The 26182-nt window shown below is 45.2% G+C and overlaps 1 protein-coding gene across 1 annotated transcript in view; it reads left to right on the top strand.

Moving 5' to 3' along the window:
* Nucleotides 1-26182, top strand: part of LGR4 (leucine rich repeat containing G protein-coupled receptor 4) — a 1155492-nt gene that overhangs the window by 108220 nt on the left and 1021090 nt on the right. The gene's annotated exons all lie outside the window — the stretch shown is intronic.

The raw sequence follows: 26182 nt of genomic DNA, 5'->3' as shown, positions 1-26182 counted from the left end.
ATGTGATATCTTAAGTGCCAACATATAATCTGCAGTTGTTGTTTTTCATTTGGTCTTCAACCTATGGGACTCTGATCCAGCACGGATCCAACTCATCATATACTCCAGCATCGAAGCCAAAATGCCCCGCTCTCCCTCTTCCCCTCGGACCTCATTTGCTGCTCGTTTCGAGCAACATGGGTTGCTGTTTTTCTGAGATCCTTCAGTAGTTTTTGTAGCTAATTTATATGTTTTTTGTGGGTTTTTCTCTGTCTACTTATCTTCTTATTCTGTTACCCTTCTTTCCGGCATTGATCCATTTCGGTAAAAACAAAATTCTTCTTCTGTTCTTTCTCTTTCCTTCTATCCTTTGTGTTTTCTTGTGTGGTGTGTGTATGTGTGTGTTTGTGCACTTCCTGCCCATGGCTGACACTCCTAAGCTGGGATTCAATAAGTTTACTGAGTGTGGGCACAAACTTCTTTCATCTGATGCCCACATTCTGTGCATAGTGTGTTTGGGGGTTCCCCACCTTAATTCTTCCTGTTTGATTTGTGGGGAATTCAACTCCTGCGCTCTTATTGACAGAAGGAATAAATTTGTGTTGAAGGGCCTGTTAGCTCCTTCTACAGAGGCCTCTACTTCTGCTTCTGGGACTCAGACTCCCGCCAGGAAGCATGGGGAAGGGGTTCAGGCCAGGCATAATGAGCAGGATCGGCCTAGGTCTCCGGACTGATCTTTCTCTACTGAACTTCCCGTTAAATCAAGGGCTGAACTGGTCCAGGCGCTTCTCCCCAGAGCCGGAGAGTTCCCGGGCCAGGTCCCCTATCTCTGCTTAACCTCAGTGCCATTCCAGGCTGGGGTTGGTAGCTTCCTCTGTTCAGTACACTCGGAGCCTATAGGAAACTGAGGTGAACAGGATGATGAAGTTTCTTTGGGCCAAGATTCAGCTTGGGGTTTTGTCTTCTCCGATGTTCTTTGTGTTTCACTGTTGCAGTCCTAACATATGGGGTTATCTGGCTCCTGGTAGCCCTCAGTCGGCCCAAATACCACAGTCCTCTGTTTATGATGTCGGCTGTAAAACTGATGTCAGAACGTCAGGTATAAAGGGAGGCAGCTGACACCATTTCCTCAGTCTTTCTTGCTGTGGAGCCCGAAGCAGATGCAGTTCGCACTAGTGCCATTCGGCCATTTACCTTCTTTTTGCATTCCAACTACGAAGTTGAAGATGCCCTCAGATAAGTACCCTGTTGGGGAACCTCTTTTCTTGCTTTAACGAATGTCATATAAAGTTGATAACTGTCTTGCCTGTGGAAAACAGATTCCGCACCGTGATTTTCATTCCTGTTGTATAACTTGTTTGGGCCTTGAGCATGACGTCCCTAATTGCAAACTCTGTGATTCCTTCAACCTGTGTACCATACGCTGTAGAGCTAAGATTTTGTATAAGCATTTCGGAGTCTGGCCTAAGTTAGTCGGTATGGCGTGTTTTTGTCTCCCGACTTCAGATGTAACTAGGAAATGCAAGGACAAGGACCGTGACAGGCCTAGGGTTAAATCTGCTGACGATGCATCAGTAAAATTGGTCATAAGCCCAGCGGTAGTCAGTGAGGCACTTTCGCAGCCCCTGCAATCCGCAGATTTTCAGTCGCAGGCCTATGCCGAGACCTTTATGGAGTCCTCCATGCCGCAGGCTGCTATTTCGTCTTCAGACCCCTCCGCCTGTCGCTGCCTCAGATGGGTCTGGAGCCGCTATGCAGGCACTGTCTTCTGTCGCCTCTTCTCTTCAACATGAGACCAGAGCCAGACCGACTACCTTAATTCAGACTTCTGCAGATGTTCTTCGTGTTTCACTGTTGCAGTCATTACATTTGGGTAATCTGCTGGCAGGTTTCCTCAGTCGGCCTGAATTCCAAAGTCTTGGGTCCTGCATCTGTTGCTGTCTCCTCTTCCATGACGTCAGGTCGTCAGGGGTATAAAACAAGCAGCTGACGCCATTTTCTTTAGTCTTTCTTGCCGCACGGTGCCCGAAGCAGAAGCAGTTTGCAAGTGCCAGTCGGCCGACTCCTGAAATTTTCGAGTTTGAGTTACAGAACCGAAGTCTTCACTAAAGCCAAGTACCCCATTGGGGAAACTTTGTTCTTGCTCCATACCGATGTCAGAAAAAGTTAATAATTGTATTCCTTGTGGGAAGCAAATACCTCGTAAGAATTTCCATTTATACTGTATTCCTTTCCTAGGCCCTGATTACAACATGCCTGGTTGTCGGTTTTGGGCTAGATTTAACGAACGCACTATTAAGCGTCTGTGTATTTTTGCCTCAAAATATTTTGGAAACCGATTCAACTACCCTGAAATGTCATCGGATAGCAATCCGACTACCGGAGTACACAAAAAACGCAAAGAAAAGGACAGAGACAGACCGTTGAGGTCCAAAACCGATGATGAAGGTTCTCCTAAACAAGTCGCCGGCTTGCCAGTACTCAGTGAGGCGGTTTCGCAGTGCAGCCCCTGATGCCTGCTACTTTCGAGTCGCAGGCCCCTACCGAGACCCATGTGGAGTTCGGCATGCCACGAGATACTCAAAGTGTTGTACCCATGGATGTCTCTCCCTTGGATGGGTCCGGAGCCACTGAGCAGGCACCGGCTTCTGAGGGTGTATTCAGGCCTCAACATTTTTATATAAAACCGATGACAGCTGCAAAACCAAAGACAAAAGCAACTTCTAAAGCTAAAAAAACGCCGCATGAGCCACGTGCACAGGCCACTATTTCTAAAAAACAGATGATCAAAATGGCTGAAGACCTTATTACCTTGATCAGGGGTTCCCAACACCCTCCTGATAAGAGGCCTAGGCAAGACACTGATTATGAATCTTCAGATCACGTTTCTATTTCTTCTGATTCCTCTTCTGATCAGGAATTATCTATACCTCCCTATGAGGATTTTGATGCAGAGGAATCTATCCCATCTGCATCACCACCTGAGGATTATTCATTTGGAGAAACCTTGCATACTTTGAGGGAGCATTTTCACTGGGAGAGTCAAGATTTCTCAGAATCAAAAAAGAGTCTCAGGGATTTCCTCCTCCCTCAGCACAGGCCTTTAGCCATACCCTCTGTTTTGGACATTGTGGATGATGTGTTTTCGAGTCAAGCTTGACCCCTGACTCCTTACCTCCAGCTCCCAGCAAGCCTGACAGATATTACAGGGTTCTTGACTCACACAAATTTTAGTTTGGAAACCCTGCTGCTGACCCTGAAACTATTTCACATGGTCCAAAGGGAGTTAAGGCCTCAACAGCAAAAAATCCTACCCCCTCTGACAGAGATTCAAGGGCACTGGATAGATGGGGAAAGAAGGTTTATACATCATCAACCTTGGCAATTAGGGCCTTAAACTGCCAGTTTCATATGCTCAAGTATCAACAACATGTTATGGGATTGCTGAAACAGAAAATGATGTTGATTTCTGAATGTGCAGACAGTAAAGAATTGCAGGAATTATTGCATGCAGCTGAACAAGTTGGAAAGCATACTTTGCAATGTGGTTTTGATTTCTTAGAGGCCTCCTGCAGGGCCGCAGTTACTGGATCTGTGATTAGGAGGCATGCCTGGCTAAAAGAGGAAAATTTGCCTGATCATGTTAAAGCTAAATTACTGGATGCACCTTTACAGCATGGTACTCTGTTTGGTATTAAGGCAGAAGAGGTTTTAAAGAAAATGTAAGGCAAAAGAGGTTTTAAAGAAAATGTAAGACAAAGCTAAGTCTATGCAAACTGTAAAAGACTTCTTACAAGTGCAGCCACCAAGATTCAGTAGACACTGGCCTACAAATATTGGTCCTTTCCTGTGTCTGACAGAGCTCAAAGGGGCAAATCCAGACGCCCTAAAGGTTCTAGATACCAGGCACAAGATTCTTACAGGTCCAAGCAATGGGGTGCTTCTACCACCAAATCTGGAGGAGATAAAGCGCAACCCTACAGAAAGCAGTCCCAATGACTTCCCTCTGCCTTCACCAAGCACTTACCTTTTGGCAGCACCCTTAGGGGGAAAATTAGCACTTTTTGCTCAAAATTGGCAGTTAATAACCCAGGACAAGTGGGTGCTAAACATAGTATTACATGGATACAGATTCCATTTCCATACTCTGCCAATGGCAAACGGTTAGACGGATCTGCCAAAAAATCAATGGGCAGAGGCACAGAAACAGGTTACGTTCCTCATGGATATGGGGGCTATTCAGCCAGTACTAGAACAGGAAAAAGGACAAGGTTTTTACTCAAGGCTGTTCTTGGTACCCAGAAAGGACAAGGCCTGGCGGCCAATACTGGATTTATCAATTTTGAACACATTCCTGGACATTCCAAAATTCAAAATGCTGACTTTGTAGCAGCTTCTGCCCATGCTGGGCAAGAATGCTTGGCTGGCGACATTAGACCTAAAAGAGGCATACCTGCATGTCCCAATAAGGGAATCGTGTAGAAGATACCTCCGTTTCAAGGTTGGCTTAATGCATTACCAATTCTCTGCACTGCATTGTGGCTTATCTACTGCGTCCAGGGTCTTTACAAAGTGCCTGGCACCAGTAATTGTTTTTTGCAGACAAAGAAGTATACAGATATATCCTTACTTGGACGACTGTCTCATTCAAGCAGAGAACATGGACATTCTTCTTCAGCACCTGGCATTTGTGAAAAGGCTTCTAACATGCCTAGGGTACACAATAAACGAAAAGAAATCACAACTGGTACCCTCTCAAAAGATAACACTCCTGGGTGCAAGTTTGAATACAACTGCCAGATGGCTTTCCTCGCGCCATACAAACAAAGGCAATTGACTACTTACTTCAAACTGATGGCAACAAAAACCCAGTTATCTGCAAGACAAACTCTGCAGACTTTGGGGTTCATGGCATCCTGCATCCTACTGATTCCATATGCAAGACTGCATATGAGGAAACTTCAATGGTACCTAAAAAGTTTATGGGGTCAACACTTCACAGTCTGGAAACAATGATTCCTCTCATTCCCTGCCTACAACAGGAGTTTCTGTGGTGGGCAAAGGCATGTCACCAAAACATGGGACGGGCCTTCACTCTACCCCCTGCCAGCCAAACCTTAACAACAGACTCATCAGATTATGCATGGGGGCCCACCTAGCGGGAAGATGCATTCAGGGCATATGCACCCCAAAACAAATGCGTCTGCATATCAACCAAAAAGAGATGTTAGCTGTTCTAAATGCCCTGGCAGCCTTCAAGGACTTACTTCATCCAGGACAACTACTGATAAAGACGGACAACACCACAGTTATTTGGTATATAAACAAGCACTCACTCATACCCCCTTTGCAGACTAGCCGTGGCACTGTGGGACACAGCTTTGACTTACCAAGTACATCTTCAAGCTCAATTCCTGCCAGGAAAACAAAATACTCTGGCAGATGATTTAAGCAGAAACCTTATGGACCCTCACGTGGAAACTAGATCCACAAATCTTCAGCATGATAACAAAGAAATGGGGGAGCCCGGGCATAGATCTAGTTGCCTGTCCTCAAAATTATCAATTGAAAAGATTCTGCACAAGGACATATCACAGACAAGCATGGAAAGCGGACACCCTATCCTTCAGTTGGAAAAACTTATCAGTTTACACCTTTCCTCCTCTGCCTCCTAAGGAACTTGTCTCAATACACAGTTTGGACCTTACCTCAAAGGCCTCAATTACTGTCCCAGCAAAACAGTCAGACCCTGCACAATCAGCTCCAAACACTGAACCTGGCAGCATGGCTGATCATGCAAACAACACCTCTCAGTAAAGCTGTGATGGATGTCATTTTGGAAGCCAGAAGGCCTAGTACTAGAAAATCTTACGCTGATAAATGGAAGAGATTCTGTGCTTGGAATCAAGCACAAGGAACTGATACAGCAGAACCAAATATTCCTCAGATATTACAATACTTGACTGAGATGCTTGACAAAGGCCTATCTTTCTCATCAATAAAAATCCATGCCTCTGCCATTTCGGTTCATTACAATACAGAGCCACCAATCTTTTCTCATCCTTTACTAAAGCAGTATCTTAGAGGAGCCAAACATTTAAGGCCTCCCAGAAGATCATCAGTACCTGCATAGGACCGCAATTATGTGTTGGAAAAGCTCATCCTGCCTCCATTTGAACCAGTTGCTACTGCAGATATAAAGTTATTATCTTGGAAATAGGCGCTGCTCCTAGCATTTACTTCAGCAAGAAGAGTCTCAGAGCTACAGGCCCTCATGGCTGAGGACTAATCCTTCATTTATGCCTAAGGTGGTTTCCAGTGTGGCTCTTAACCAAACTATTCATCTGCCAACCTTTTATCCAAATCTGCAGAAAAAGGGGAGAGAATTCTGCATTCCTTGGACGTACACAGACAGCTAAGATTCTACTTGAGCAGGACTAAAGCTCTAAGAAAAACTGAGCAATTACTAGTGACATATGCTGCAGGATCAGAAGGAAAGGCCATTTCAAAGCAGACTATTTCAAAGTGGATAAGCCACTGCATTTGTTTCTGCTACTTACACCATGGCAAACCTGTGCCCAAGGGCATTAGGTCTCATTCCACCAGAGCTGCAGCTACATCGGCAGCCTTTCTCAGAGGTGTACCAACCAAAGACATTCTAGAGGCTACTACTTGGAGTACTGTTCACAGCTTTACAAAGCATTATCCTTTGCCTCTCTACTCTAAGTCCAAGGCAGGCTTTGCCACTGCAATTCTGCAGGGCTTTATAGCCGCCCCTAATGCTGTTTAGCTCCAGCCTCCCATCCATAGCTTTGGGATTCTACCCAAATGTAATGACTGCAACAGTGAAACACGAAGAACATAATACAGTTGTGTACACTTACCATAAATGCAGATGTTTGAGTGTATTCACTGTTGCAGTCCTGGTTACCCGCCAGCCATCCCCCTTTCATTCTGGAGTTTATCTTTCCTTCTCTGTCTTCTCCAAACTATGTGGTGTATTTTCTTGTAGATGAAGGTAAAGTTTGTATTGATGCATGTATATATTGTTTATTAATATATATATATATATATATATATATATATATATATATATATATATATATATATATATATTTTTTTTTTTGCTACCTTTTTGGGGGCACCTGACATCTGGGGCAAGAAAAACTAAAGAAAATGGGGTTAGCTGCTTGTTTTATACCCCTGACGACCTGACGTTATGAAGAGGAGACAGCAACTGATGCAGGACCCAAGACTTTGGAATTCAGGCCGACTGAGGGCAACCTGCCAGCAGATTACCCAAATGTAATGACTGCAACAGTGAATACACTCTAGGAGCATCTACATTTATGGTAAGTGTACACAACTGTACTTTGCTAGGCCTCCCGAGTCCCTCCAGATTAGTAGCAAACATTCCAACCACAAAACTACTCACAAGCAGGCGTCGACCTCTCATCTTTTGCCTCAGTCCCAGTTGGTAAAGATGGCTAGTGATGATCTTTCCCTTATTAGTGGCTCTCAACCCCCCTTCCAAGAGGGCTAGGGAATTGTCTCCTGATGTTTTGTCTGTCTCAGATTCTGAGGTTACCAGTATTTCTGCTGGTGAAGAAGGGAATTCTCAACTTTTTTCTGGATTTGAGGATTCTGATGCTGAAGACTCGATCCCTTCTGCCTACCTTTCAGAAGATTTTTCCTTTGGGGATACTTTGAATACTCTTAGGGAGCACTTTAAATGGGAAAGTAAGGATTTTCCTCAGCCTAAGAAAAGAATCAAGGAATTTTTGCATTTGCCACAGCATAAGCCTCTGGCTGTACCTCCAGTTTTGGAAGTTGTAGATGTTTTCATGGAAAATTCTTTAACTCCCAATTCTGTTTCTCCTGCCCCCAGAAAACCTGATAGGTATTATAGGGTTCCTGATTCTCGTCAATTTCTTTTTAAAAATCATACTGCTGATTCTGAGATGATTCCTTGAGGCCCCAAGGGTGTTAAGGCTACTATTGCTAAAAACCATGTACCTTCTGATAAGGAGTCCAGGGCCTTGGATAGGTGGGGTAAGAAAGTCTATACCTCCGCAACTCTTGCCATTAGATCTGTGAACTGTCTTTTTCACATGCTTAAGTATCAGCAGCATACTTTGGAGGCTATTAAGGCTAAACTTGGGGATGTTCCTTCCATGTCGGAGAACAAAGACTTGCAAGATTTACTAAATTCTGCCACTCTAGTTAATAAGCATTCACTACATTCTGGTTTTGACACCTTGGAGGCTTCCTGCAGAACAGCAGCCACTGGTTCCGTTATTAGAAGGCATGCTTGGCATATGGAGCATCCTCTTTCTGAACCTGTTAAATCTAAATTGCTGGGTGTTCCTTTGCACAAAGACAGCCTTTTTGGTAACAAGGCTGAGGAGGTACTGAAGAAGTTGGAGGATAAGGCGAAATCTATGCAAACTGTTAAAGATTTCCTTCAGGTTCAGCCTCCTCGGTTTAGTAGGCATTATCCTTCCAAGAAGTGGTCTTTCCCTGATCCTGCAAGCAGGGTCACTCTAGGCCTTGGGGTTTCAGATCTTCCAGAGGGCAGGCTTCTGCCCCTCAAGAGGCTAAACAATGGCATTCTTCTTCTTCTAAAGTGGGAAGTTCTAAGCCAGCTTCCCAAAGCAAGCATTCTCAATTACTCTGGCCTTCTTGTGCCTCCCTCTGCAGGCCCAGGATTTCCTTTGGGGGGAAGGTTAGCCAGGTTCACAGAGGTATGGTCTACCATCACAGACAATAAATGGGTGCTCAGTATAGTAAACCAAGGTTACAAGTTTTATTTTCACACTTTCCCTGTTCTACAAGGGTACCCAGACATACCCAGAACTCTCAGGGCAGAGGTAGAAAATCAAATTTCTTCTCTACTGACTATGGGTGCTATAGAGCCAGTACCTGCAGCTCAGGCAGGCCTAGGTTTTTAGTCAAGACATTTTCTGCTACCCAAAAAAGGGGGCACCTGGCACCCTATCCTGGATCTGTCTATTCTAAACACTTTTCTGGTGATTCCCAAATTCAAGATGCTCACTCTTCAACAGTTACTGCAAGTGTTGGACAAGGACTCATGGCTGGTAACTTTGGATCTCAAGGAGGCTTATCTGCAAGTCCCAATAAGGGAAAGTTGCAGGCAGTTCCTTCGTTTCAGGGCTGGGGAGCAACACTTCAGAGAGCCCTTTGGCTTATCTACTGCTCCCAGAGTTTTCATGAAGTGCCTGGTGCCAGTCATTGCTTTTTGCAGGCAGAAAAACATTCAAATTTATCCTTACCTGGATGACTGTCTCATTCAAGCAAACTCCCCAGAACAACTAAAAAAATGATTTGGACTTCGTGAAGAACATTCTCACCTTTTTGGGTTGCTCTCTCAACGAAAAGAAGTCAAAGTTGGTTCCTACAAGGGAGATTGTTTTCCTGGGAGCAAGTCTGAATACAGCCACCCAGATGGTATTCCTCCCTCAAGAGAAACATGATCATCTTTCGGCTTACTTCAAGAACTTGGCAAGCATGAGCCAGCTCTCTGCAAGGCAATTCCTGCAAGCACTGGGGTTCATGGCTTCATGTATTCTGATGATCCGATATGCAAGGCTGCATATGAGAAAATTTCAGTGGTACCTCAAGAACCTTTGGTGTCAACACACACAGGACTTGGACTTGATTCTTCCTCTTATTCCCTGTCTACAAATGAAGTTTCTCTGGTGGGAGACAGCCTGTTCTCAGAACAAGGATCTGCCTTTCCGCCCACCACCTGCCAGCCAGACTCTCACCACAGACGCTTCAGATTATGCATGGGGACCGCATCTGGAAGGCGGGGGCATACAGGGGACTTGGAGCACTCAGCATATACATCTGCACATAAACTTAAAAGAATTTATGGCAGTGCAGCAGGCCTTGCTGGCTTTCAAGGACCTACACTACCCTGGGACTCTTCTGATCAGGACAGACAATACCACAGTCATGTGGTACATCAACAAGCAGGGGGGACTCACTCTTACCCCTTGTGCAGACACAGCATGAGACTATGGTCCTTAGCAGCTTCCATGGGCATACATCTAATAGCCCAGTATCTTCCAGGGAGGCTAAACTCCTTGGCGGATCAATTGAGCAGACATGTTCTGGATCCTTACGAGTGGCAACTGAACAAGATCATCTTCTAGCACATCATTCAGCATTGGGGCACTCTACAAGTAGATCTTTTCTCCTCTCACACCAATAATCTCCTTCCAACCTTCTGCATCAGGGCATTTCACAACAAAGCTTAGAGAGTGGACGCTTTGTCCTTCCCATGGACGCAACACTGAATTTATGCATGTTCTTCATCTCACATTGCTGCAGTCCTTACACTTGGGTAGTCTGCTGTCCTCGGTCGGCCCGAATATCAAAGTATTAGGCTGACGTCGGTCATGGCGCTTAAGACTGACATCAGGACATCAGGGTACAAATGCGCATGACCGACGTCATATCCTCAGTCTTTTTTGCCGCATGGTCCGATGCAGAAGCAGCGTTGCAAGTGCCGTTCGGCGTTCTGAAATTTTTCGAATTCGGAGTTTCAGACCGAGTCAAAGTTGGCTAAGTACCCGTTGGGAATATTTTAGTTTTTCTTGCCTCAGTGGTTTACCGGATGTCAGAAAAAGTGAATAACTGTATTTCTTGTGGGAAGCAGATACCGCATAGGGATTATCATACTTTGTGTATTCCTTGTTTGGGGCCTGAGCACGACGTTGTTGGGTGTCGCTTTTGTGCTAGGTTCAATAAGCGCACTATTGCGAAGGTTAGATTGTGCCAGGTTGGTCTTTGGGAAGCGGTGCAATTATAATATGCCGTCGGATGCTCCGACGCCCGCTTCTTCGAAGAAGCGCAAGGACAAAGCAGCTAAACCCAGGCAAGAAGAGTCGTCCGTACCGGACGCCGGTTCTTTAGAGGCGTCAGTGGAACCGGTGGTTCCGCCGGAGGCTTCTCTGGAGTCCCAAGGGAAGACTTTGATTTTGCAGGATGTGGCCTCTCAGGAGGCAGGTCAGGCTGAAGGGGCTTCTCAGGTTACTGTACTCCCCTCCTACGGTGGTTAGGCCCTCTCCTTCTGTTTCCAAGGCTTCTCCCAGAGGCAGGCCAGGTTTAGCTTCTGTTGGTGTCACTCCTAGTTCTACAGGATCTGTGCCCAAGAAGCACATGCTTAAAACGGCAGAAGATTTAATTACTTTGATTAGGGGTTCTTTGCCTCCTCCTGATAAGAGGCCTAGGGTGGAACCAGAGTTGGGGAGTTTTGAGCAGGCTTGGATGTTTCAGAGTCTTCGCTGAAGACTTGCAGGAGTACTCTCCTTATTCTGATTCTGATGCAGATGATTCGACTCCTTCTGCTTCTCCTCCAGAGGATTTTTCTTTTCAGAGACTCTTCATTCCATGAGGGAACATTTTAAGTGGGAAGGTCAGGACTTCTCTGATTCCAGGAAAAGGCTTAGGGAATTTTGCTTTTGCCCCAGCATAGGCCTTTGGCTATACCACCTGTTCTGGATGTTGTGGAAGATGTGTTTGCAGAGGCTTCACTTAATCCTGATTCTTTGCCTCCTGCTCCTGTTAAACCGGATAGGTATTACAGGGTGCCTGAGGCTCATAAATATCTTTATAAGAGTCCTAGGGAACCAGAAACTATTAGTCAGGGACCTAAGGGTGTCAAGGCCTCTGTTGTAAAAATCCGGTTCCTCCAGATAAAGAGGCCAGAGCTTTGGATAGATGGGGAAAGAAAGTTTATACTTCTTCCACCTTAGCTATGAGGGCTTTGAATTGCCAGTTTCACATGTTGAAATATCAAAACTATCTTCTTTCTCAATTGAAGTCTAAGGTAGATGCTCTGGCGGAAGGCATTGAGTGTAAAGAATTACAAGATTTGGTGCATGTCTCTGAACAGGTGGGTAAGCATTCTTTACAATGTGGTTTTGATGCTGTACAGGCCTCGTCTAGGGTGGCTGCCACTGGGTCAGTTCTTCGCAGGCACGCCTGGCTGAGGGATCAGAATTTATCTGACCATGTTAAGACAAGGATTTTGGATGCTCCTTTACAGTCTGATGTGTTGTTTGGTTCACCTGTGGAGTCAGTCTTGAAGAAAATGGAAGACAAGGCTAAGTCTATGCAGGCTGTTAAAGATTTTTGCAAGTTCAGCCTCCGAAGTTTAGTAGGAATTGGCCTGCTAAGGGGTGGACGTACCCTTCTTATGATTCACAGTCTAGGGGTAGATCTAGGCGTGGTAGGGGCAGAGCTCAGAGCTCCTTCAGATCTAGAACAGGAGTTCACCTGCACAATCTTGGTGAGGGCAGGGGCCAGTCCTTTCGTAAACAGGCCCAATGACCTACCTTTTCAGTTGCCAGATCCTTCTTGCCTGGCAGCACCTTTGGGAGGAAGGTTGGCACTCTTCAAGGAAAATTGGAGTTTGATTACCCAAGACAGATGGGTGTTGGATATCATACACCAAGGTTACAAGTTTTATTTCCATACCTTGCCTCCTTTCAAAGGCATGCCGGACGTTCCTCCTCAGCAAAGACCAGAGGCTCACAAACAAATTTCTCTGCTGCTTCAAATAGGGGCCATACAACCGGTCCCTCTGCCAGAAGTGGGCCTAGGATTTTATTCTCGCCTGTTCCTAGTACCAAAGAAGGGGAACACGTGGAGACCAATTTTGGATTTATCTATCCTCAACACTTATCTGGACATTCCCAAGTTCAAAATGTTGACGTTACAACAGCTTTTACCTCTGCTGGGCAAAGATCACTGGATGGTGACTCTGGATCTCAAGGAGGCTTACCTTCATGTTCCTATCAGGCTAAGTTGCAGGAAGTATCTGCATTTTCGGGCTGGGACTTCTCATTATCAGTTCTCTGCATTGCCCTTTGGCTTATCTACTGCGCCCAGAGTATTCACGAAGGTTCTGGCTCCAGTGATAGCTTTCTTCAGGCTAAGAGGAATACAGATCTATCCTTATTTGGACGATTGCCTGATTCTGGCCCAAGGAAAGGACGAACTTCTTCATCATTTACAGTATGTGATAGCAGTGTTAAGATGCCTGGGGTATTCTGTGAACGAAATAAAGTCCAGTCTAGTACCCTCTCAGGACATGTGCTTTCTGGGTGTGAGACTGAATACAGCATCCCAGATGGCCTTTTGACCATGGACAAACAAAAGAATCTTTCTCTTTACTTCCATCAATTGTCTCATCAGTCCAGGCTGACTGCAAGGACAGTCCTTCAAGCCTTGGGGTTCATGGCATCTTGTATTCTGGTGCTTCCCAATGCCAAACTGCATATGAGGAAGCTACAATGGTATCTCAAAATGTATGGACACAGCACTGCCAAGATATGGACACTGTCATTCAGATAATACCTTGCATTCAAAAGGAATTTTTGTGGTGGGCTCAGGAATGTCACCTAAACAAGGGACTCTCTGTGACCCGGCCAGAGGCGTCAGATTCTAACGACAGATGCCTCAGACAAAGCTTGGGGAGCTCATCTAAATGGAAAGTGGGTACAAGACACGTGGCCTGCCAGACTTCAACATCTACATATCAACTTGAAGGAGATGTTAGCAGTCCAATTTGCATTAATAGCTTTCAAGGATTTACTTCTTCCAGGGCAGGTGTTGGTTCTAACAGACAACACAACTGTCATGTGGTACATCAACAAGCAAGGGGGAACACATTCTTATCCTCTATGCAGACAAGCAATGATTTTGTGGGAGACTGCTCTCAGTTTACAGCTAAATCTTCAGGCAAGGTTTCTGCCGGGAGCACAGAACTCCTTAGCAGATGTGTTGAGCAGACAAATTATGGATCCCCACGAGTGGAAATTGGATCCTCATGTATTTCAGAAATTGACAGTGTTATGGGGAACTCCAGACATAGATCTGTTCGCTTCTCCACTAAACTACCAGCTGCCAAAGTTTTGCACAAAAGGTTTCATCCCACAGCTTGGAAAGTGGATGCTCTTTCATTCAATTGGAGCAATCTTCATGTGTATGCCTTTCCACCTCTGCCTCTCCTCCCAAAGGTACTCCTGAAGGTCAGACAGGACAAGCCAAAGATGATTTTAATAGCTCCAGATTGGCCTCGACAGCACTGGTACCCATTACTGAGAAGTCTGGTGCGGGAGCCTCCATGGCCTTTGCCTTCAATTCCACACCTGCTGTCTCAGGAGAACAGTCATTTACTCAATGTCAAACTTCACTCTCTTCACCTAACAGCCTGGCATATTCTGTTTTAAACCCTGGAGGGTCTCAGCTTCCACAGCAAGTTTTGAATGTTATTTTGGAGGCCAGAAGGCCTAGTACAAGGAAAGTGTACAGATAAATGGAAGAGATTTTTATTTTGGAGTACAGCAAAGGAATTTGATGTTTCTAAGCCTAATTTAAGTGTGGCTCTTCAATATCTTACTGAGTTACTGGACAAAGGTTTGTCCTTCTCTTCTATTAAGGTTCATGCTGCAGCAATTTCTGCTCACTATGACTGTGACCCACCATTGTTTTCTCATCCTTTGTTTAAGCAATTCCTTAGAGGGGCAAAGAATATAAGACCCCCACGAGAGCTCCTACTCCTGCTTGGGATCTCAATTTTGTGTTGGAGAAACTCACTCTACAACCTTTTGAGCCTGCAGCTACTGCCGAGTTGAAATATTTATCATGGAAGACTGCTTTTTTGTTGGCCATTACCTCTGCAAGAAGGGTTTCTGAATTACAGGCCCTTATGGTGGTTGAGCCTTTCTTAATTTTCCATAAGGATAGGGTATCTTTGCGTACTAATCCTTCCTTTATGCCTAAAGTGGTTTCTAGTGTGGCTTTAAACCAAACTATTCATTTGCCTACTTTTTATGCAAACCCCCAAAATAAAGGGGAAAAGATTTTGCACACTTTGGATATACACAGGCAGTTGCGATATTATTTGAGCAGATCTAAAGGGTTCAGGCAGTCTCAGCAGTTATTTGTTTCATTTGCTTTGGGCTCTCAGGGTAAGCCTGTGTCAAAACAAACTATTTCTAAGTGGATTGGGTTTTGTATTGCTTTCTGTTATTCCCATCATGGTAAGGAGATTCCAGCTGGGATTAGGCCTCATTCCACTAGGGCTACTGCCACTTCTACAGCTTTTTTAAGGGGGGTGGCAACTAAATATATTTTGGAGGCAGCTACTTGGAGTTCAGTGCATACTTTCTCTAAGCATTACCACCTTCCACTTTACTCTAAATCTAGGGCTGGTTTTGCCACTGCAATTTTACAGGGCATTTTGGCAGCTCCTACTGCTTTATAGTTTTGCCATCCTCCCTTACCTCTGCTTTGGGATTCTACCCAAGTGTAAGGACTGCAGCAATGTGAGATGAAGAACATAGTACAGTTTTGTACCTACCATAAATGTAGATGTTCGAAGATCCACATTGCTGCAGTCCAATTTACCCTCCCTCCTTCCCCTCTGTACTTAGAGGCGGTTGTGTGGTTTGGGTTGTAAATATTGTGGATATTGTATATATTGTACATATGATTAGTGCAAGGGTGGTTGGTTGATGTTCTTCATCCCACATTGCTGCAGTCCTAACACTTGGGGTAGTCCGCTGTCCCAGTCGGCCCGAATACCAAAGTATATGGCTGACGTCGGTCAAGGCGCATTAGTCTGACGTCAGGACGTCAGGGTACAAATGCGCATGACCGACGTCATATCCTCAGTCTTCTTTGCCGCATGGTCCGATGCAGAAGCAGTTTTGCGAGTGCAGGTTGGCGTTCTGAAATTTTCTGAAGTCGGAGTTTCAGACCGAATCAAAGTTGGCTAAGTACCCCGTTGGGGAATATTTTGGTTTTTTCTTGCCTCAGTATTTAACCGGATGTCAGAAAAAGTGAATAACTGTATTTCTTGTGGGAAACAGATACCTCATAGGGATTACCATACCTTGTGTATACCTTGCTTAGGGCCTGAGCACGACGTTGTTGGATGTCGCTCTTGTGCTAGATTTAACAAACGCACTATAAAGAGAAGATTAGACTGTGCCAGGTTAGTTTTTGGGAAGCATTGTAATTATAAAATGCCGTCGGATGCTCCGACGCCCGCTGGCCAAAAAGCGCAAGGACAAGTCAGCAAAGCCTAGGTTGGAAGAACCGTCTGTCCCGGACGTCGGTTCTTTAGAGGGCTCGGTGGAGCAGGAGGTTCTGCCAGAAGTCTCTTTGCAGTCTCAGGGAGAGACGTTACTGTTACAGGATGTTTCCTCTCTGGAGGTAGGCCAGGCTGAGGGGGCTTCTCAGGTAGCTGTTCTCCCCTCCCTTCCTAAGGTGGTTAGGCCCTCCCCTTCTGTTTCCAAGGCTTCTTCGAGAGGCGGGCCAGGTTTTACTTCAGTGGGGGTTTCTCCTAGTTCTTCAGGGTCTCTGCCTAAGAAACATATGCTTAAAATGGCAGAAGATTTGATCACTATGATTAGAGGTTCTATGCCCCCTCCTGATAAGAGGCCTAGGGTGGAACCTGAGCTTGAGAGTTTTGAGCAGTGTTCGGAGGCTTCTGAGTCTTCGGCTGAAGACTTACAGTAGTATCCTCCTTATTCTGATTCTGATGTGGATGATTCTACTCCTTCGGCTTCTCCTCCTGAGGATTTTTCTTTTTCAGAGACTCTTCATTCCATGAGGGAGCATTTTAAATGGGAAGGACAAGATTTCTCTGATTCCAGGAAGAGGCTTAGGGAATTTTTGTTTTTACCCCAGCATAGGCCTTTAGCTATTCCTCCTGTTCTGAATGTGGTGGAAGATGTTTTTGCAGAGGCTTCCCTGAACCCTGATTCTTTGCCTCCTGCCCCAGTTAAACCGGACAGGTATTATAGGGTGCCTGAAGCTCATAAGTATCTTTTTAAGAGTCCTAGGGCAGACCCAGAAACTGTTTCTCAGGGGCCTAAAGGTGTTAAGGCTTCTGTTGTTAAAAATCCTGTTCCTCCTGATAAAGAGGCAAGGGCTTTGGATAGATGGGGAAAGAAAGTGTATACTTCTTCCACTTTAACCATGAGGGCTTTGAATTGCCAGTTCCACATGTTAAAATATCAAAATTATCTCCTTTCACAATTGCAGTCTAAGGTGGATGCTCTGGCGGAAGGTATTGAGTGTAAAGAGTTGCAGGATTTAGTTCATGTGTCTGAACAGGTGGGTAAACATTCCTTGCAATGTGGTTTTGATGCTGTGCAGGCCTCTTCGAGGGTGGATGCCACTGGTTCTGTTCTTCGCAGGCACGCCTGGCTGAGGGATCAGAATTTAGCTGAGCATGTTAAGACAAGGATTTTGGATGCTCCGTTACAGTCTGATGTGTTGTTTGGTTCGCCTGTGGAAGCAGTTTTAAAGAAAATGGAGGACAAGGCTAAGTTTATGCAGACTGTTAAAGTTTTTTTTGCAGGTTCAGCCCCCGAAGTTTAGTAGAAATTGGCCTACTAAGGGATGGGCATATCCTTCTTATGATTCCCAGTCTAGGGGTAGATCTAGACATGGTAGGGGCAGAGCTCAAGGTTCTTTTAGGCCTAGAACAGGGAGTTCACCTGCTCAATCTTCTGGTGAGGGCAGGGGTCAGTCCTTTCGTAAACAGACCCAATGACCTGCCTTTTCAGCTGCCAGTGCTTTCTCGTCTGGCAGCACCTTTGGGAGGAAGGCTGGCACTTTTCAAAGAAAATTGGAGTTTAATTACCCAGGACAGATGGGTATTGGATATCATTCACCACGGTTACAGGTTTTATTTCCATACCTTGCCTCCTTTCAAAGGCATGCCAGACATTCCTCCTCTACAAAGAAAGACGCCCACAAGCAAATTTCTCTGTTACTCCAAATAGGGGCTATTCAGCCGGTTCCTGTGCCAGAAAGGGGCCTAGGATTTTTTTCTCGCCTGTTCCTAGTACCAAAGAAGGGGAACACGTGGAGACCAATTTTGGATTTATCTATCCTCAACACTTATCTGGACATTCCCAAGTTCAAAATGTTGACGTTACAACAGCTTTTACCTCTACTGGGCAAAGATCACTGGATGGTAACTTTGGATCTCAAGGAGGCTTACCTTCATGTGCCTATCAGACTAAGTTGCAGGAAGTATCTGCGTTTTCGAGCTGGGAATTCCCATTATCAGTTCTCTGCATTGCCCTTTGGCTTATCTACTGCGCCCAGAGTATTCACAAAAGTTCTGGCTCCAGTGATAGCTTGCTTCAGGCTAAAAGGAATACAAATCTATCCTTACTTGGACGACTGCCTGATTCTGGCTCAAGAAAAGGAAGACCTTTAAGAGCATTTGGAATATGTGATAGCAGTGCTAAGATGCCTGGGGTATTCTGTGAACGAAATAAAGTCCAGTCTAGTACCCTCTCAAGACATGTGCTTTCTGGGTGTGAGACTGAATACAGCAACCCAGATGGCCTTTTTAACCCCGGACAAACAAAAGAATCTTTCCTGTACTTCCATCAACTATCTCTTCAGTCCGGGCTGACTGCAAGGACAGTCCTTCAAGCCTTAGGGTTCATGGCATCTTGTATTCTGGTGCTTCCCAATGCCAAACTGCATATGAGGAAGCTGCAATGGTACCTCAAAAATGTATGGACACAGCACTGCCAGGATTTGGACACTGTCATTCAGATAATACCTTGCATTCAAAAGGATTTTTGTGGTGGGCTCAGGAATGTCACCTAAACAAGGGACTCTCTGTGACCCGGCCAGAGGCGAGTCAGATTCTAACGACAGATGCCTCAGACATAGCTTGGGGAGCTCATCTGAATGGAAAGTGGATACAAGACAAGTGGCCTGCCAGACTACAGCATCTACATATCAACATGAAGGAGATGTTAGCAGTCCAGTTTGCATTAATGGCTTTCAAGGAGTTACTTCTTCCAGGGCAGGTGTTGATTCTAACAGACAACACAACTGTCATGTGGTACATCAACAAACAAGGGGGAACACATTCTTATCCTCTATGCAGGCAAGCAATGATTTTATGGGAGACTGCGCTCAGCTTGCAACTAACTCTTCAGGCAAGGTTTCTGCCGGGAGCACAGAACTCCTTAGCAGATGTGTTAAGCAGACAAATCATGGATCCCCACGAGTGGAAACTGGATCTTCATGTATTTCGGAAATTGACAGTGTCATGGGGAACTCCAGACATAGATCTGTTCGCTTCTCCACTAAACCACCAACTGCCAAAGTTTTGCACAAAAAGGTTTCATCACACAGCTTGGAAAGTGGATGCTCTTTCTTTCAGTTGGAAAAATCTTCATGTGTATGCCTTTCCACCTCTGCCTCTTCTCCCAAAGGTACTCCTAAAGGTCAGACAAGACAAGCCAAGGATGATTTTAATAGCTCCAGATTGGCCTCGGCAACACTGGTACCCATTACTGAGGAGTCTGGTAAGGAAGCCTCCATGGCCTTTACCTTTGATTCCACACCTATTGTCTCAGAGGGACGGTCATCTACTCAATGTCAAGCTTCACTCTCTTCATCTGACAGCCTAGCATATTCTGTTTTGAAACACAGCAGGTCTCATCTTCCTCAACAAGTTTTGAATGTGATTATGGAAGCCAGAAGACCTAGTACAAGGAAAGTGTACTCAGAAAAATGGAAGAGATTTTTATTTTGGAGTGCAGCAAAGGATTTGGAGGTTTCTGAGCCTAATTTGAGTGTCGCTCTTCAATATCTTACTGACTTATTGGACAAAGGTTTGTCTTTCTCTTCCATTAAGATTCATGCTGCAGCAATTTCAGCTCACTATGATTGTGACCCACCATTGTTTTCTCATCCTTTGTTCAAGCAATTTCTTAGAGGGGCAAAGAATATAAGACCCCCACGTAGAGCTCCTACTCCTGCTTGGGATCTCAATTTTGTGTTGGAGAAACTTACTCTACAACCTTTTGAGCCTGCGGCTACTGCTGAATTGAAATACTTGTCATGGAAGACTGCTTTTTTGTTGGCCATTACTTCTGCAGGAAGGGTTTCTGAATTGCAGGCCCTTATGGCGGTTGAGCCTTTTGATTTTCCATAAGGACAGGGTATCATTACACTAATCCTTCCTTTATGCCTAAGGTGGTTTCTAGTGTGGCTTTAAACCAAACTATTCATTTGCCTACTTTTTATGCAAATCCCCAAAATAAGGGGGAAAAGATTTTGCACACTTTAGATGTACACAGGCAGTTGCGTTATTATTTAAGCAGGACTAAGGATTTTAGGCAGTCTCAGCAGTTGTTTGTTTCTTTTGCTTTGAGTTCTCAGGGCAAGCATGTGTCAAAACAAACTATTTCTAAGTGGATTGGGTTTTGCATTGCATTTTGTTATTCCCATCATGGCAAGGAGATTCCAGCTGGGATTAGGCCTCATTCCACTAGGGCTACTGCCACTTCAACAGCATTTCTAAGGGGTGGCAACTAAGGATATTTTGGAGGCAGCTACTTGGAGTTCAGTGCATACTTTCTCTAAGCACTACCACCTTCCTCTACTCTAAATCCAGGGCTGGTTTTGCCACGGCTATTTTGCAGGGCATGTTGACAGCTCCTGCTTCCTTATGATTTGCCAGCCTCCCTTACCTCTGCTTTGGGATTCTACCCAAGTGTTAGGACTGCAGCAATGTGGGATGAAGAACATAGTACAGTTTTGTACCTACCATAAATGTAGATGTTCGAGGATCCACATTGCTGCAGTCCAATACTCCCTCCTTCCCCTCTGTGTTTAGGGGTGGTTGTGTGGGTGGGGTTGTACCTTTGTAAATTTGTATATATTGTATATATTTTGGGTACAAGAGTGTTTGGTGTTTTTTGGTTTTGGCCTTATCTTGTTAGGGTCTTCTGACATCTGGGGCAAGAAAAGACTGAGGATATGACGTCGGTCATGCGCATTTGTACCCTGACGTCCTGACGTCAGACTAATGCGCCTTGACCAACGTCAGCCATATACTTTGGTATTCGGGCCGACTGGGACAGCGGACTACCCCAAGTGTTAGGACTGCAGCAATGTGGATCCTCGAACATCTACATTTATGGTAGGTACAAAACTGTACTTTTTTGCTGTCTTTTGGTTTTGACCTTTCTTTTTAGGGTCTTCTGACATCTGGGGCAAGAAAAGACTGAGGATATGACGTCGGTCATGCGCATTTGTACCCTGACGTCCTGATGTCAGTCTTAAGCGCCGTGACCGACGTCAGCCTAATACTTTGATATTTGGGCCGACCGAGGACAGCGGACTACCCAAGTGTAAGGACTGCAGCAATGTGGATCTTCGAACATCTACATTTATGGTAGGTACAAAACTGTACTCTTCCCCCCTCTGCCCCTCCTCTCAAAGGTACTACTCAAGATCAGACAGGACAGTCCAAGGGCAATTCTTATTGCCCCAGATTGGCCACGCCAGCACTGGTACCCACTCTTACACAGTCTGACAGTGCCACCCTGGCACCTTCATCAGACACCTTCCCTGCTGTCTTAGGAGGGACAGATTTTTCATCCACAGCTGCAAATCCTAAACCTTGCAGCCTGGCTTATCCCCTGAATACTCCACCAGCAATCCTCAGCAAGCAGGTGCTTGACGTCATTCTTGAGGCCAGAAGGCCTAGTACTAGAATATCCTATGCTGAACAGTGAAACGATATTGCTCTTGGAGTCTGTCTCAAGGAAAGGACATAGCTGTGCCCTCTTTTTATCTCACATCCTTGGTTTCATAGCACAGCTACTCCACAGAGGCCTATCCTTCTCCATTAAGATTCATCTCTCTGCCATCTCTGCTCATTATAGTACTGAGCCACCTCTATTCTCTCACCCTCTCATCAAACAGTTTCTGAGAGGGGCTAACAACTTTAGGCCCCCTAGGAGAGCACCCATCCCTGTCTGGGACCTTATATTTGTACTGTAAAAGCTCAGACCCCCCCCCCCTTTTGAAACTGCAGCTTCAGCAGAGCTAAAATTAATTTCTTGGAAAACATCCTTGCTTTTAGCCATAACCTCAACTAGAAGAGTGTCTGAGTTACAGGCATTAATGGCTGTGGAACCCTTCATTATTTTCCATGCTGACAGGGTTTCCCTCAGGACTAACCCGTCCTTCATGCCTAAGGTGGTCTCCAGTGTGGCTCTAAACCAAGCCATCCATTTGCCAACCTTCTTTCCTAATCCTCAAAATAAAGGGGAAAGGACCCTGCACTCCTTGAACGTGCACAGACAGCTCAGGTTCTACCTTGATGGGGCTAAACCTTTCAGAAAATCTGACCAACTGCTAGTCAGCTTTGCTACAGGGGCAGAGGGCAAGACCATTTCAAAGCAAACCATTTCCAAATGGATAGCACACAGCATCCATTTCTGCTACAAGCACCATGGAAAACCTACCCCACAGGGGATCAGAACACATTCCATTAGGGCTACTTCCACCTGTACAGCATTTCTCAGGGGAGTCCCTACCAGGGACATTCTGGAAGCTGCAACTTGGAGTTATGTACACACCTTCACCAAGCATTACCACTTACCTATTTTTTCTAAATCCAGAGCTGGATTTGCTACAGCAGTCTTACAAGGTCTGCTAGCCAGCCCTGACTCCTCTTGAATGCATCCACCCTTCCTCAGCTTTGAGAATCAATCCAAGTGTGATGACTGCAACAGTGAAACACGAAGAACATGGTACAGTTGTGTACATCTTACTATAAATGTAGATGTTAGAGTGTATTCACTGTTGCAGTCCTGGTTTCCTTCCCTCCAGCCCCGTATTTTTCTCTATCCTTTCTACCTATCCTCTATATGGCCATTTTTTATGGCAGGGGTATTTACTTTTTACTAGTGGTGTTCCACACCATATACTAGCTTCTTATTTGGGGGGCTCCTGACATCTGGGGCAAGACAAACTGATGTAATGGCGTTGACTGCCTGTTTTATACCCCTGACAATCTGACGTCATGTAAGAAGTGACAGCATCCGATGCAGAAATCCCAAGACTCTTGGTATTCGGGTCGACTGAAGGCTACCTGCAGGCAGATGACCAAAGTGTGATGACTGCAACAGTGAATGCACTCAAACATCTACATTTATGATGAGTGTACACAACTGTACTTTTCAGGTCTTTCCTTACTTAGACAATTGGCTCATTTCCTCTTCCTTCAGGCATTGACTGATTCAGGCCAGATTACCTACTCCTCCTAGCTCCCTCCCTAGGCATTATGATCAATCTAGCCAAGTTGAAGTTGGATCCTGTTCAGGTGTTGGACTTCATAGATGACTGGCTGAGTATGATGCAGGGCAGCGTTTTTCCTGCCTCTGGGCAGGTTATTGTCGCTCTAGCAACACTTGAGGTCTATTCTTCAGTCCCATCTCCCCTTCTCAGGTCTGGTTCTTTGGGCATTGGGGTCCATAGCAGCCACGAATACTCTACCAGCCATACATTTTTACATGCGGATTCTCCAGTGGACCTTACTGGTACAGTGGTCTCTTCTTGAGCTTCCTTTATCGTATCTGATTCAGATATCCTGAGGTTGTTTGGACTCTTTGGTGATGGCTTCAATCCTTGGATCTTCTTTTGGTCCGCCCACTTGTTCTTCCTTCTCCTCTGATCATGACCATGGATGCTTCCCTGTTTGGGTGGGAGGGCATTGCATGGGACGGACGGTCCAAGGCACGTGGTCCCCCTTGGAGACCAATCTGCTTATCAGTGTCCTGGAAATGAAGGCAGTACTTTTGGTGTTCCAAGCCCTTCAGACCTTTCTTCCTACCGGGACTATTGCCATTCATACTGACAACATGTTGATAGTCTGGTACATCAATAAATGGGGGGGGGGTCATATCTTACCTCCTTTGCTGTGAGACTATGAGATTGTGGGAGTAGGTGATCTCTTCCAGTCTGTTTCTGATGGCAACACACATTCTGGGGAAGTCCGACATACTAGCAAACGGGCTCAGCAGAATCATTCTGATGCCTTATGAGTGGTCTCCGAATCCTTCATTAGTGGACATGATCTTTCAGAAATGGGGTTATCCTTGCTGCAATCTCTTCACCTCTCCTTCCAAAGCAAAGTGCAGCGAGTTTTTTGCTCTGATCTCCTCTGTGGGGAACTGGTCCATGCTTGGCCCTCTCGTCTACCTTATGCTGATCTTCCCCTTCCTGTAATCTCCACGTTTATTCAGAAAGCGTGATGGTTGAAGAGCAAAGTCATCCTCATTCCCCCCTTCTGCCATCGTCATGTTTGGTTCCACCACTCTTTGGTCTCACCTAGTGTGTCCTCCCTGGACAGTGGATCTAGTTTCAAATCTTCTCACACACCCTTCAGGGGTCCCTCACCTGGACTTAGTCAGTCTGAAGCTCTCCGCTTGGTAGCTCCAGTTTCCCTGGTGTCCAGGACTCCCGGGCTTTCTTCACCAGTCAAAAAGATCTTAGTTGCACATCATAAATCATCTACAAGGAATATTTATTCCAGTAAATGAAAATGTTTTTCTGTCTGGGCTTCTGAGCATAATCTGGACCTGTTTACATCTCCTGTTCCTGTCGTTTTAGATTTTCTTTTTCACAACATAACTAGTTTTTCTACGATTAAAGTTCAGTTGGCCGCAGTTTCCATTTGGGAGACAATTTGACCTCTTTGGCGTCTTCCAAACTATACAAGGCCTTTTTAAAGGATTCCTTCTTAGGCCTCCTATCAATGACCCCACACCTCTTTGGGATCTGACTCTAGTTTTGCAGGCCCTAGTTTGCCCTCCTTTTGAACCAGTTGCCACTGTCAATTTACAGTTCTTGTCTTGGAAGACTGCTTTCTTTGTGGCCATCACTTTGGCCAAGAGGGTTTCTGAGCTGCAGACATTATCCGTTAAGCCCCCTTACCTTCTCTTTTGTAAGGACAGGGTGACTCTTCATACTAAACCAACCTTCTTACTGAAGGTGGCTGTGAAGCTAATATTAACAAGGTGATTCATTTGGCAGTTTTCTTCCCGAATTGTCAGAACAAAGGGGAGTACAAGTTGCATTTACTTGATGTGCACAGACAGCTGGGATTTTATTTGCTTAGAACCAAACGTTTTCATCAACTTTTTATCTTTTTCTAAGTCATACCTGGGAAAGTCTATTTCTAAGGTCACTCTTGCTCATTGGATTTCCAGCTGTATTTTGATGGCTTATCATTCCAAGGGTTTGTCTCTTCCTGGCCCTGTCCGGGTGCATTCTAGCAGATCAGTGTCTACTTCTACAGCCTTTTGTTCTAGGGTTCCTCTTGACGATATTTGTTTGATTGCTACTAAGTAGTCTATGCACACTTTTATCTCCCATTACAAATTGGATATTCTCTGCAAGAGCAGGGCTTCTTTTGGCTAAGCCATGCTCCTGAATATCCTTCCATGAGTGCTTCCCAAGGTTGTTTTAGCTAGGGACTCTGTCCCATAGGTTGAAGACCAAATGAAAGACAACTGCAGATAAAGAAGTTAAGTACTTACCATAACATTCCATCTGAGTTGTTGCTTTTCATTTGTCTTCAACCTTCCCTTCCTCTTTCCCCCTGCCTTTTTTTTTTTTGGGCTGTGTAGTGGACTGGACAGAGGTAAGTGCAGACGTTTTCTTGGCTTGGGTTGAGTCTGTGTGTTACCTAGGCCTTTATATGGTCAGGGATTAAGTTTTTTTTTTGCTGTAGAGGGGGTTAGTGCTTTTCTGCAGCAAACTCTATCTGAGGGGAGGAGGGAGAGTGGGGCATTATGGGTAGGGGAGGAGTTTGGATTTCAGCTCCGATGCTGGAGTATAACACTGAGTCAGATCTGTGCCAGATATCAGTCACATAGGTTGAAGGCAAATGAAAAGCAACAACTCAGATGGAACGTTATAGTAAGTACATAACTCCTTTTTTCTCCATAGCATTCCTATTTTCTGTAGTCCATTACTTTAAAGCTTTTGTAAAGTTTTATTTTGGCTATACTTGAGTGCAATACCTGTAGATTTATCTGTCAAGTTTAATAGTTGCTTCCAGCTAATCAGTGGTTCGTAGGTTCATAAGTGTGTACTAGGCTAATGGTCCTGGGGCCTTTGCAAGCCTAGCCATAGAATTACACTGGCATAGTGCCACCCGACCTTAGTTCCCAGTGCCTCTGTCAAGTAGAGCCACTGGAGTTATCCCCGGTGTGAATTTTCTTTTTCCCATCCACTCATCAATATTTCTCTTGAAGAGAGTCAGCGAGGTGCTCTGCTTGACATGTATGGGAAGTCTGTTCCATAGCATGGGCATAGG

This window comes from Protopterus annectens, chromosome 17.part0 (genome assembly GCF_019279795.1).
Source record: "Protopterus annectens isolate FY-2018-M chromosome 17.part0, PAN1.0, whole genome shotgun sequence".
NCBI lineage: Eukaryota > Metazoa > Chordata > Ceratodontiformes > Protopteridae > Protopterus > Protopterus annectens.
The sequence above is the reverse complement of the archived record's forward strand: the minus strand, read 5'-3'. Positions and strand labels throughout refer to the sequence as shown.